Source organism: Canis aureus, chromosome 15 (genome assembly GCF_053574225.1).
Source record: "Canis aureus isolate CA01 chromosome 15, VMU_Caureus_v.1.0, whole genome shotgun sequence".
Taxonomy (NCBI): Eukaryota; Metazoa; Chordata; class Mammalia; order Carnivora; family Canidae; genus Canis; species Canis aureus.
In genome coordinates this window covers 43,568,387-43,581,131 of record NC_135625.1, presented here as the reverse complement: position 1 = coordinate 43,581,131, position 12,745 = coordinate 43,568,387, and the positions used below count along the sequence as shown (strand labels likewise).

The 12,745-nt window shown below is 39.4% G+C and overlaps 1 protein-coding gene across 8 annotated transcripts in view; it reads left to right on the top strand.

Annotated features, from left to right (window-relative positions):
* SLC20A2 (solute carrier family 20 member 2) overlaps window positions 1–12,745 on the top strand; it is a 101,593-nt gene that overhangs the window by 32,108 nt on the left and 56,740 nt on the right. Inside the window, exons 1-2 of one of the 8 annotated variants that reach the window (XM_077849368.1) lie at window positions 1,540–1,782; window positions 4,748–4,886. The exons of 5 other annotated variants lie outside the window; for them this stretch is intronic. The gene's annotated coding sequence lies outside the window, so the exon portion shown is untranslated. Of the gene's footprint in view, window positions 1–1,538; window positions 1,783–4,747; window positions 4,887–12,745 lie in introns of those variants that run through there. 2 more of the 8 variants (XM_077849370.1, XM_077849363.1) reach the window with 2 other exon arrangements.

The window sequence follows — 12,745 nt, the reverse complement described above, 5'->3', positions numbered from 1 at the left end:
TCCAGGGACTTTGGGTTGGGGTGGTGGTGAGTGCACCATCAGCTACCATCTTGTGAGGCTGAAGCAAGTGCTGCTTACAGTTGGGCAGTGGGGGTGGAATCCTGGTTTAGCAGCTTAGCAGTTTTTGTAAACAACCGGTGGAGGAGGTGGGGGGGGATTGTGCTGGTAGGTTACCAGCTCATGCCTGTGGGAATCAACCTGTTTACCTTTGGGTATTTGTGCCATTGTGGATAGTGCTTCATAAGATCCATATTGTAGGATGCCTGCCTATTATAGAGAGTCAAGGAGCCAGCCTCTAGAGCACAGCCTTGGGATTTGGGAGTTGAGTAGAAAAAAAAAAATCTCTTGAATTCTAAACTGACACATTTTAAAATCAGGGAAACAAACAGCTCTGAAAAGATCTATACAATAATAGGTAAATGGTCGATATGGAAGATGTGTCCTAGAGAGGTTAGGAGGGGGATGCGATAATCCAGCATTGATTTGGAGTGAAACTTTGGACAAGTTATTGAATTTCCCTGTTTTACCCATCTCTTTAAAAAAAGGCAGGGAGGGGGATAATATCTCCCAGAGGTGTTTGGAGATTTGATTGATGTGTATAATATGTTTTGATATCTTTTAGAAAATGACCAGTCAGACCAGAGTATGTCATCAGAACTCATATGTCTAAGACAAACTAATCTGAACCATCTTGAGTAGATGTTAAGCAGATAAAAGTTGTACGTATTAAGGAAGTGTTATCAAAGGAAAAGTTATCAAAGGAAAAGTTATCAAAGTGGCTTTGATAAAAGTTGTACGTATTAAGGAAGTGTGTATATATTGGAAAGAAAGTTCTGTGTTCCTTCGAATTTTCTTGTGAATATCAGGTGTGTGCTTGGGGTCTTTAGCTGTTAACTTGAGTTTCAACATGCTTTGTAGATGGCCAGCCACCTAGAGAGGACAACTTACCAGTTCCAGCCACCCAGGCAGTTAAATGCACTTCAAAGTGCCTCTCGCCAAGGACGATGCCTTTTGCAAATATTTGAGATGTTTGTTCTCATTTGTAATTTATTAATGAACCTGTACCCTCATGGCAACTCCTTGGGAGGTGGAAAAGACAAAGCCAGAAAGCAAGTAAATGATGTTAGTTCATTATATATCAAGAAAAAAGCTTTCATTGAAGGGAACTTGTTGGCAGACTTATTTGTATGTATATTTGATGCCTATTTAATTTAACATCGTACCACATCTAATCACACGATTGTAAAGAATCAGACAGAATGTCCTTTTACTTTGCCTTTTCTTGTGAGGAGTATACAGCACTGCCACCTTGTTGTCCAAGTTCTGTCTGATTTGAATGTGCTTAAATATCAAGAGAATGCCTGTTGTGAAAAAGAGCTTACTCTTCTCTTTGTCAGTACTTGCAAAAACAACTTAAAAGAAGTTAGTATTATTGGGCTGAATTCAGTAATTAGCATAATCATGATGCTATGTATTGTTCAGCAGAGCACGCCCCTTGGCCGAATTTCCCATTAAGAGGACACCAATGTTGTCCTAGTGAATAAATCCCGGCACACATGATGCAAATCAGCGAGTTCCTGCCTGCTGTGCCGGTGCGGTTAATTTTAGCCAGCGTTTGTTCTATGAGTTGTAAAACTGTTTACCCAAGTAGAAGTTAGTAAGCTGAAATGTGACTTCTCGGCCTAATGTGATAGGATATCTATTTTAGACTTCAGATTGTGTTTATGGTCCGGAGAGCGGTCTCCAGAAGAATTGCGGCTCAGATTTCCTTTGAAAGTGCTTGTAAGTAGTGGGTGGATTTTTAAGATTTCTCTTTGTTCTTTTCTCCTTAAATCTTCCTATAGTAATTTTTTAATCTCTTGGGGAAACTGGAAACTTTGAGGTGGGAGCTTCAGAGGATTCTAAGAATGGTGGCATAGGTTTTTCTTTACGTGTATCCTACTGCAAGGAACCTGTCTTACTTGGTTTTTCCAAGAGAGAGTGCTTGATTCTTACTGTTTTATCTTTGCAAAAGCAGTCTGTAGATTATCCCTTATTTTTATCTATTAGAATATTTGATTAATGGAATGGTTGTCTCATTGAGCTTTATTTCTTTTTTTATTTTTATTTTACTTATTTTTTTGAGCTTTATTTCTATGGTACCCTAACTCTTAGGGGAAAAAAAGTTGAAAGATTCCTGTTATACTTACTGTGTGACCTACAAGTTTATATAGAGAAATAATGGGAGTGTCATATAACTTTGTAAAATGTATAGATGGACAGTTTTAATTTTTTAGAGGATTATATGTTTAAAAATAGACCCATATACCCCTAAAGAGAAGCACTTAAAAAATTAATTTAGGAAGAAGGTTCTCCAAAGTAATTGAAAGCATCCTCTGGAAGATAGTTACCAAAAAAAACCAAAGGTCATGAAATTTTTAAAATCTTAACTGCTCTTAATTTAACAGGTCATTGTCAACTTAAATGTAGACTGAAGAAAACTAAAGATTAATTAAACTTGAAGCAACCTTCTTAGTTTGAGATGTGTTTTAATTCTGAGTACACTGACTTCATGCTAAACAACATGCTTATAACAGAACTAGACAGGACATTTTTTAAATCAGTTAACACATAAATCACATCCCCTGTAGGAATATTGGTTTTACTGAAACAATTCTAATAAGTTGGGTGGTAGCTGCTCCCCAGGCATCCACGTCCAGATCAACTCTGTGAGCAGAGGGAGGCATTCCCTCAAATACCACTTTCCCATTTTGCAGGCTTTATTCAAAGACTTCTTTGTTATTATGTATAGTCTGATTTTTAAATCCAAATGACCTAAGGTGTCAACAATGAAAGGAAATGTTTCAGTGGTACATTTAGTAGGAAAAGAATGTAAGAAGGGAAAACAGAACTGAGTACTTGAGCTATTTTTAGAAAGAAACTCCTATTAAAACAAGTTTTTTTGTTGAGCAGAAGAGAAATTTGCAGTCCAGATTCATTGTAATTATAACAGAAAAGTCTATAATAATCGTCCTTAGCAGTAAAAGGGACTTTGTTCCAGTACTGGCTTCATAATACATACTTTCCTCCAAAGAAAGAAAAGAACCCGGGTCTTATTCTTACTTTTGATTGTCAGTGAGGCGCCATCAGCATCTCAGTGGAGTGTTTGTAAAGGTACACCCTTGCTAGTACTAGATGGTTTGCAAGCTGTTCTTCATTCCCTCCCTTGGAGTTTAGTCCTGTGGAAAAGAAGGGCTGTTCAAAACATAACCATTTTTAAATTTTGACAGAAAGAAGTTTCCATAGGTATTTTTACTAGAGGAAGCGTGTGTTCTAGGAGGAGTTGCTAAAATGCCATAAACAATTTCTGAGTGTTGGTTTTCGTGATTTATGTGCTGTGAGAATGTGATATAGGTGAATGGAAGAGATCATTCTAATGATGTAAGCGCCAGTGTGGGAATTTCTTGTGTTTGCTGGGGCATTGATTCCCTTTACTCCTTATCTTGTGTGCCTGGTAAAGTGATACTGGTTATGGTTCCCTCATTAGTAGAGTCCCTGTGACTAGTTAGGACGTTGGTGTGACACATCACAGTGAGCTCAGCTCAGGGTCAAGAGGAGGTGTCCAGGTGCTGAGCAGCAGGGGCAGCTGTGGGGCTGCAGGAAGGGCCAAGCAGCCCATGGCCCCACACGTGTGCTGGGTACACCTGCAGTTGACTTTGTGTTTCTGTTCTTCAGTCCTGTTTAAGCTGTTTTCCCTGGGCCTGCCCTTGCCTCCTAGCCCTTTGCCTCTTAAAATAGAGACCCAGAGGCTCTGACAGATCCAGAGGGTCCTGATTGCAGCTGATTTATTTTACGGTTTCTCTGTTCTTAGAGAATTAGCCTTCTGCTCTGAAGCTTTAAGAGATTTTCAGGGAAGCAAAGAATCTTCTTTTTTGGGGGATCCCTTTCATTCACATGAAGTTTTTTTTTTTTTAAGATTTTATTTATTTATTCATGACAGACACGGTGTGTGTGGGGGGGGGCGGGGCGTTGGGCAGAGACACAGGCAGAGGGAGAAGCAGGCTCCATGCAGGGAACCCGATATGGGATTCGATCTCCGGTCTCCAGGATCACACCCCGGGCTGAAGGCGGCGCTAAACCACTGAGCCACCGGGGCTGCCCCACATGAAGTTTTTAATATGTAGCTGGACTGACTGGTTATATGGGAACTTACATTATCTGACAGGTTGCCTTTTGGTTTGGAGCTGAACACAAGTGCACCGTGAGTACATCCCTAGAATGTTCTCTTTCAAAAGGAAATTTTGTAGGCTTAGGCTTTGTTATATTGAATTTCAACTCTTTTATCTAAAGCGAAAGGGACAGTGTGCAGAGGGATGCCTTGAGTTCTGCCTGCCTTGGACACAAGTAGATGGTAATAGGATTGGACCCTCTGCTGGAATTGTGATTTCTCCTGGAAATACTGGCACTCCTGTTATTGTTTAGCCTGTGTTAAGCATCCCCAGAGCACGTACAATGCACAAAGACAGCATAGTTCCTACTCATGAGGGACTCAACATGCTGATATTAGGCAGTGCACAGAAACTGGGCCCCCGACATAACACACTAAGTAAACTGGCAGAAAACAGTATGATAGGGAAGAAAAGGAAAACAAAATGGAGTGTGGGGAGGATGGAGGGTAGTTCGTGGGGTAGCTTTCAGATTGCCTGGGCTTCTGCCAAACAGTATAGACTGCAGAGCTCCCAGGATGCTCCTTCCCTTTCTTTTCCAGCAGCCATGGAAGTGGTGGAGATGGATGAGAGTGACCCCAGCAAGCACCTCCCCAACACCAGTTCCCTCTTAGAAGTCCCCACAAAAGGGAGGAGATTCACTAGTTTCCCTGTTCCTGGAATGCTTTCTATATGGAGGAGGTAAACTTAGTGTCTTATAAAGTCCAATAAATATAAGAAGCATCTTTCCCAATGTCATATATTTGGCTAGAAATCTGAATTTGTATTCCATGTTTTTCTTCTGAACTTATATGCACTCAAACTAGTTCCTGAGCCCTGTGCTGGGTTAGGATGTTGAGTCACCTGTTGAATTAGAGGAGTGCTTTGAGCTTCTCCACAGAAAGACATTACGAAGGTCACCTAGGCATTATTGCAGCTCATAAAGGAGTCAGAAGGACATGAATCAGAAGGGAGCTAATAAGACAAGCTTCGGGTATTGAAGATTAATAAATAGGAATATACTGTGTGAATCTGTGAGTCATTTTTCCCTTTATACACAGCCTCAGCCAGTCTCTGATTAAGGTTCTGGGTCTTATTCATGGCTCTACAACCAAGAGTCTTGGAGAAGACTCCACAAAGAACCTCACAAAAAGATTAAAGGGTTGAAAAATGATATCTATAATAAGATGTTAGGAAACTTCTATTATTTAGCCTGGAGGGAAAAAATGACCAGGAGACTCTTGAGTTGTTAGGCAAGTAAGTATATGCCTCAGAACCAAGGAATGATGACCAACTGGTGTCTATTTCCATTGAACATACAAAGTTCAATCCAGCAAAGGTTAGGTCAGCACCGTGGTACTCACAGTGCAGTGCTGGCATCCTCAGCATCAGCACCACCTGGAAACTTGTGAGAAATGCACCTTCTTAGGCCTTGCCCCAGATCTGTCCATTTGGCAGTGGGGCCCAGCAGCCTGTGTTGACAAGCCCTGCAAGTGATTCTGATGCACACTAATGTTGGAGGATGAGATAGAATGCAGGGTTTTATAAAACGGAGAGGTTGAATACTGGAAAATGTAAACCTTTTTCTGGAAGTTATCTAAAAATGGGTTTATATTTGTTTATGATGTTTTTAGTATTCTCTGTGAAGTCTAGAGATAAATGACCTCTCAAAGTCCCCTCGAGCCCTGACTTTGCTCTGGATTTCCTCTGTCACTTAGAGAAGATTAATAATTAACCAGGAAAATTTTGCAATTACTTTTCTGAACTCAGTAGTTAAGACTGCCCATTTCAAATGAGAATCAAATGAGAAAATGTGATGGTAATGTTGTGTTTTCAGATAATATCACAGTGTTATTCAGTAGACTCCCTCCTTCCAGTGTGACTTTTTTACAGCCACCCAAAGGGAAATTTAGGCAGAGGTCAAAACAAGGGGCCTTAGCTGGTGATCATTTTGTGTCACAGCCTGCTGGCTAGATTGGTCACTTCATGAAGCCCATGTCAGAATATAGGTGACTGTACCCCAGTTTTCCAACTCTGGGACTTCTACAGGAGGAGAACTTTATTGGTGAGCTGCTGTATCACCTGCAGGAATGCCATTCCTCATCCCTGCCACAGGGAATTACATCTGTCAGCCTAGATGTAGGGGCGAGGTGAGAGGACCTAAAGACAATGCAAGCACAGGATAATGGTACCAGCTTGGAGGGGCTCTGCTAGAGGTGAAGGATGGTAACCTATTTGATCTTGATGTTTTTATAGCTCTTGCAGTCAATAGTACACATGCTGGGCACTTAATGCAATTAAATGATTACTTAGTTGAAATGTTCAAGGCCACAGGTGTTTTGCCCTCTCCTGTGTAATAAATTATCTAGAGTTAGGAAGGTAGCAGTCCTTACCCTTCCCAATCAAAATAGTTACTCCTCCTACCAGTCCCTCTACTCAACCCTGCCCCCACTGCTTTGTGCTTTTGCCTGGAATTGTCCTGGGTTGAAAACACAAACTACTGAGAATGTGTCTATTTGTTATAACTTGTATAACATTTCATACAGTAAAAGCTTTCTGTGGTCATAGCAAAGGGTACTCTGCAGACGTGTTTGGCCAGTGCTGCTTAAAAAGCGGCACACGAGTAGCACACTGCTGTCTCCAAAGAAGACACACTCTGTCTTGGCCAGGGTATGGTGCCTCTAATATTTTAGCACTTAAAAATGGGATAGGTAGAATGCTTGACTTTTATAGCTATAGTTAATTACACATTTGCAGAGTATTAAAAGTTCCTTGAAGTGAGGAAAGTGAGAGCAGTCTGGCTCAAACTCCAGTTTGCCTTGTAATGGGAGACAGAGGGGTAAAGGTGGCAAGTGTCTATACCAGTGTTGCACAATCTTCACACTGGGTTGTATTTGGAAAAACTGATCTCCCAGGCATTAAGCCGCATTCGCTGTTACCTTTATATCTCTATTTACAGAGTGTATGAAGTCCGGTGAATCCTGGTTGGGCACTGATAAGATAATTATATCTCACCAATCCATAGGGTAGACAGAGCTGATTTTTAACACCCTGAATTAGTCTGAATATAAAATGCTCTCTTTAAAACCAACAAACTCTCAATAACTATAAATCCAATAGAAAATTCAAATGTTTGGCCAGTTTGGTTCTTACTGATAGCAGGCAACAGGCTATTTTCATTTCTACACAAAAAGAAATGACTCATCATCCCCTTTGGTATTTCACCTTGGTAAAAATAATTTTGTTTTTAGAATCAAGCTTTTACCTAGTCCATATATGTTTCATTAAAAATGAGATTGGGGGGCAGCCTGGGTGGCTCAGCAATTTAGGCTCCCTGCATGGAGCCTGCTTCTCCCTCTGCCTGTGTCTCTGTCTCTCTCTCTCTCTCTCTCTTTCTCTCTCTCTCTCTGTGTCTCATGAATAAATAAATAAAATATTTTTTAAAAATGAGATTGGGTAAGTGGCTTGGGCTAAGCCTTTTTTCATTATAGTTATTCAGTCCAAAAAAATTAAACTTGAAGAGAAAGAAGGGGGGAAAGCTCCTTTGCTTATTATTATTAGACTACTGAAGAATTACTGACCTAATGATTCAATAAAACATCCCCAGAAACAACCTAATAAGGTACTAGTTAAATAATTGATGGTGCTGCCACATAATGCAACATTATGCGGCCATTTAAAATGATGCTCCATCTGTAGCCTTACAGATTACAGGTTACAAAATATATATTACAACCACTTTCTCAATGGAAGACATTTTTTTAATGGTTTAATGGCTTCATTTTCTTTTTCAAAAGGAAGGTACTTAAATATACATGAAAAAAGAATGCTGTGCACCAAATGTAAGCAGTGGTTATCTCAAGGAGGTGAGCTGATGTATGATGTTTTACCCTCTTTTTTGGCTATCTGTATGTTAGATTTTTTTCAGTGAGCTGTATTATGTAGTAATGAAAAACTTTCTTTTCAAAACATGCTATTATAATTCATTTTGATTTTGACTTTTATATTTTATTTAATTTGGCAGTGGCCTCGCAGTGGCTTACATAAGTATCATGTACTCCAATAGGTAAAACTAGTACACCAAAATTGACACAAAACAATTATTATTTTTCAGTGATGAGCTAGCAGCATTTTTCCTTGTTTTCCTTTCTTGTGTGTTTATCAGATTTTTTAATATGAATTTGTATTATCCTTATAATGAGAAAATTTGACTTATTTTTAAGACAGACTTGAGACCTTGGCTCTTGGGAAGAGGCCCATACAAATGGATGCGTGGCTGTTATTGACAAAGGGTAATTTTGTGAATTCTGCAGCGTAAAAGGTATTCAGCAAGAATCTGCTTTCACTACTTACAGCTGTGGATGTTCAAGGAACTCTAATATCCCAAATTGAATAAGCTCTCAGGTTCAATATTATATAAAGAAAGGGAGCTGGGGAATCCAGCATTTGTTAAGTCATTAAAATAATACTTTGTATTAGGATTATCCATTTAAACTTTGTAAGGGACCATCATTCTTGAGCTTAGATATAAAGTAGTGAATGGTGGAACCATATGTTACAGACCTCAGATGATATTTTTGAGTGACAGTGATGAGGGATGATGGAAAGAACAAGTCACCTAGCTAGTATTTCCAAAGCACTTCTCTTTGTAGTATCAGAGTGTATCTCACCAGTGTTTATTAAAAGTGATAGCACTTAAGAGAGTACTGGCTCCCTCAATTATTTCTGCCAAATGCTGCTAGGATGTTCTTGTGGCCTTACTCAGAAGGTTATTTGGGGTAACTATTTGGTACTGGTGGCAGTTGATTTAAGAAAATCATGAGCAAAAACAACAGGCCTCCCTTTCAATCCATTTTGTGTGGTAACCTGTGAGAGTAAGTACTTTTTCGCAGTTAAAGGGACTCTCTTTGAAGTGTCTTCCTATGTTTGGGCCTAAATGAGTAGAAATCTGTCACCAGGTTTACTAGGCTTAGATTGAAACTGAATGGAATCCACCATCAACAGGACTGATACCTTAAACTTAATTTAGAGCCAGGATGCCTTGAGAAGCCAAAAGAAATCTAGTAGCATATATGAACTCCCATGTTTTGGCATAGCCTTTTTGTTTCAGGACCTTTGTTACTCATAGAAGGGTATTTCCTGGAATACTTGGAACTAAGAAAGCTGGTTTTCAAGTTTCCTTCTTACCAGTTTTGATCCTTATAAGGAATGCTCTTCATTTCATCTTCTCCTTTGTTTCTTTATCATCTTCTCTCTCTCTCTCCTGTACTTACAAGATAAGGAATAATCGTGTAATTCCTCTCTGCACTGTTGCCTCTTTGGGGAAGTAAAGACACATCCTACATGGGTTTATCTTCATTTCTTCTGGTTGGAAGAGGGGAGAAAGAGATGTTGATGAACTGTTTAACCCCAATAGTTATAGTTAGATATGCAATGGATAGAGTACAATCGATCGCCGTATCAGTGTGTCCACACCGGCAGATGAGTACCAGCCCTCCCCACACAGCATCAGCACAACTGTGTGAAATGCCACATGCCCTATCAAGGTAGAATAAAATGGTTGGTTACGGTTTGATTGATCAAATGCTTTGCAGGTTGAGTGGCTCAAAGGAAAAATGAGAACATCTTTTTAAAAGCAATAGAACAGATAAAAATATATCTAGACTATATTCTGAGATTCTGAGACTATAAACTTAAGTTAGAAATGGCAGAAAATGGGGATCCCTGGGTGGCTCAGTGGTTTAGCGACTGGCCAAAGGCAGGGCATGATCCAAGGTCCCGGGATAGAGTCCTGCATCGGGCTCCCTGCATGGAGCCTGCTTCTCCCCCTGCCTGTGTCTCTGCCTCTGTCTCTCTCTCTCTGTGTGTCTCTCGTGAATAAATAAAATCTTTAAAAAAAAAAACAAAAAGAAAGTAATGGCAGAAAAACTCTGTAGTTGCTGTCAAGAGAAAGGGTGGCTTTTGGAAGAGCAAGAGGAGACTAGATCTTAGCTTAAAGATTTGGCCTGAGTTTTTATTTTCTTTTTATTTTTTCATTTGTTCATTTATTTCTTGGTTTTGTTGGGTTTTGCCTTTACCTTACAGATTAAAAGCAAAAGTAGGAGGATAGGAATGTGTTCAGCATACTGAGGTAGTTGGGAGTTACAGATGAGCTTATCTATTATTATAAAGGTTTTAAAAAGAGACTTGAGTCTTGAGACTCAAACTGCTTGAGACTTGACTTGAAATTAAAGTGGTGGCTGGAGCAAGAAGAAAGAACTGCTGGGATGTCCCTACTGTGCAGAGTTCAGTGCCCTTTGGGACCTGGAGGGTAGAGCATCCAGCCCAGAGCATCTTTCTGTCAAACCTGGTTTTTGCCATCTCTCTTTTTGTTTACATTTTTTGGTTTTTCCTTGATCTTTAAATCATGGTGTCTTCAGCCTCTGTCAGACTTGTCAGTAACAATTAAATAATCTAGAATTTTTATTTGAAGAAGAAATGACCTAAAGCTTAATCCAGAAGAAACTTCTTCTGATCAGGTATAAAAACTTGACATTGCTATACGAATTATTAAGTATTACAATGATAAGTCTTTTAAGTTTTAATTTTTATTTTTATTCTGTTCTAAGAGGAAATAACCCTCAATTGGCAATAATATAATGAGAAAGATTTTGTTTTCTATGTCCTCATTAAACATTAAGTAGTGAACTTCTAAGAACTCAAATGATCCAATTGGATCCAACTATGGAAGAGCAATATAGGTGAAGAAGTATCTTTTTCTAAAGGCAACTCATGGCCACCTCCAACAATAATTACATATCTTAAAATTCACTTTTTCTAGTGACACTGTGGTTCCATGAGTTTTTACACATAGGGTTTTGTGACCACCAGCACAGACACGATAAATAATAATTAAAACTTCCCAGAGGTTACCCTCGTGCTGATACCTTGCATTCAGACCTTCCCTCCATCCTTTACTCCCCAGACTATGAAAAGTAGTCTCTAAGTTCTGTATGCAGCCATGGTGAAGGGTGAAAATCTAATTAATTAAGGGGGCTTATGCACTACTTTGACCACTTAAGTGGCTTATGGGTGATTCTTAGGAAGCCAGACTAAAATGTAAAAATAGGGTGGGGGGGATGTGAGGAGAGACACCAACAGCTGTGCACTATGTGGAAAATTTACTTCACAGAATTAGATCAAATAAACAAATACCAACAACAAAACCTCTGGGGGCTAGGAATATCAGTAACCAGAGTTGCTGTGTTATGTAAAATGTCCAGTTTTCAACAAAAAATTATGGGACAAGTAAAAAAGTTGGAAATTGTGACACATACACAGGAGAAATAAACAATAGAGACTGCTTTTGAGGGGGCCTATAGATTGAACAAAGCAGACAAAGACTTTATTTTTTTATTTTTTAAAAAGATTTTATTTATTCATGAAAGAGATAGACAGAGACCTGGGCAGAGGGAGAAGCAGGCTCCCTGCGGGGAGCCTGATGTGGATCTTGATTCCGGGACCCTGGGACCACAACCTGAGCCAAAGGCAGATGCTCAACCACTGAGTCACTCAGGCACCCCCAGACAAAGACTTTAAAGCAGCTATTATAAATATGTTCAAAGATGAAAAGAAACCATTCCTAGGGCAACCCCGGTGGCGCAGCAGTTTGGCACCGCCTGCAGCCTGGGGTGTGATCCTGGAAACCCCGGGTTGAGTCCCACGTCGGGCTCCCTGCGTGGAGCCTGCTTCTCCCTCTGCCTGTGTCTCTGCCTCTCTCTCTCTGTGTCTATGAATAAATAAATAAAATCTTAAAAAAAAAAGAAAAGAAAGGAAAGAAACCATTCCTAAAGAATTAAAGGAAGGTGTAGTGGCAGTGAATCATCAAATAGAGACTATTTTTAAAGAGATGGAAAAGATAAAAAATAAAACAAAACACCCAAATGCAGATGTGGAACCAAAAGCACAAACAACAGAAGTAAAAATAGATAAATTGGAGTACATCAACATTAAAAGCTCTGCACAACAAAGGACACAATCAATAGAATGAAAAGACAACCTTTGGAAAGGGAGAATATGTTTATAAATCATTTATCTAGTAAGAGGTTAGTATCCAGAATATATAAAGAACTCCTACCACTCAACAGCCAAGAGCAACTCAATTTAAAAATGGATAGAGAACTTGAATAGACATTTATCCAAGGAAGACATACAAATGGCCAATAAGCCCATGGAAGGCTGTTCTATCACTAATCATTATGGAAATGCAAGTCAAAACCACTGTGAGATATCACCTGACACCCATTAGAATGGCTACTGTTAAAAAACAAAACAAAACAGAAAATAACAAGTGTTGGTGAGGATGCGGAGAAATTGGAACCTTTGTCCATTGTTGGTAGGAATATAAAATGGTGTGCATGCTGTGCAGGACAGTACAGTAGTTTCTCAAAAAATTAAAAACAAAATTACCACATGACCCAGCAATTCCACTTCTGCATATACACCCAAAAAAGAACTGAAAGCAGCAGAGACATGGACAGATATTTGGACACCCATTAAATTTAAATTAATCTATTTTTAGA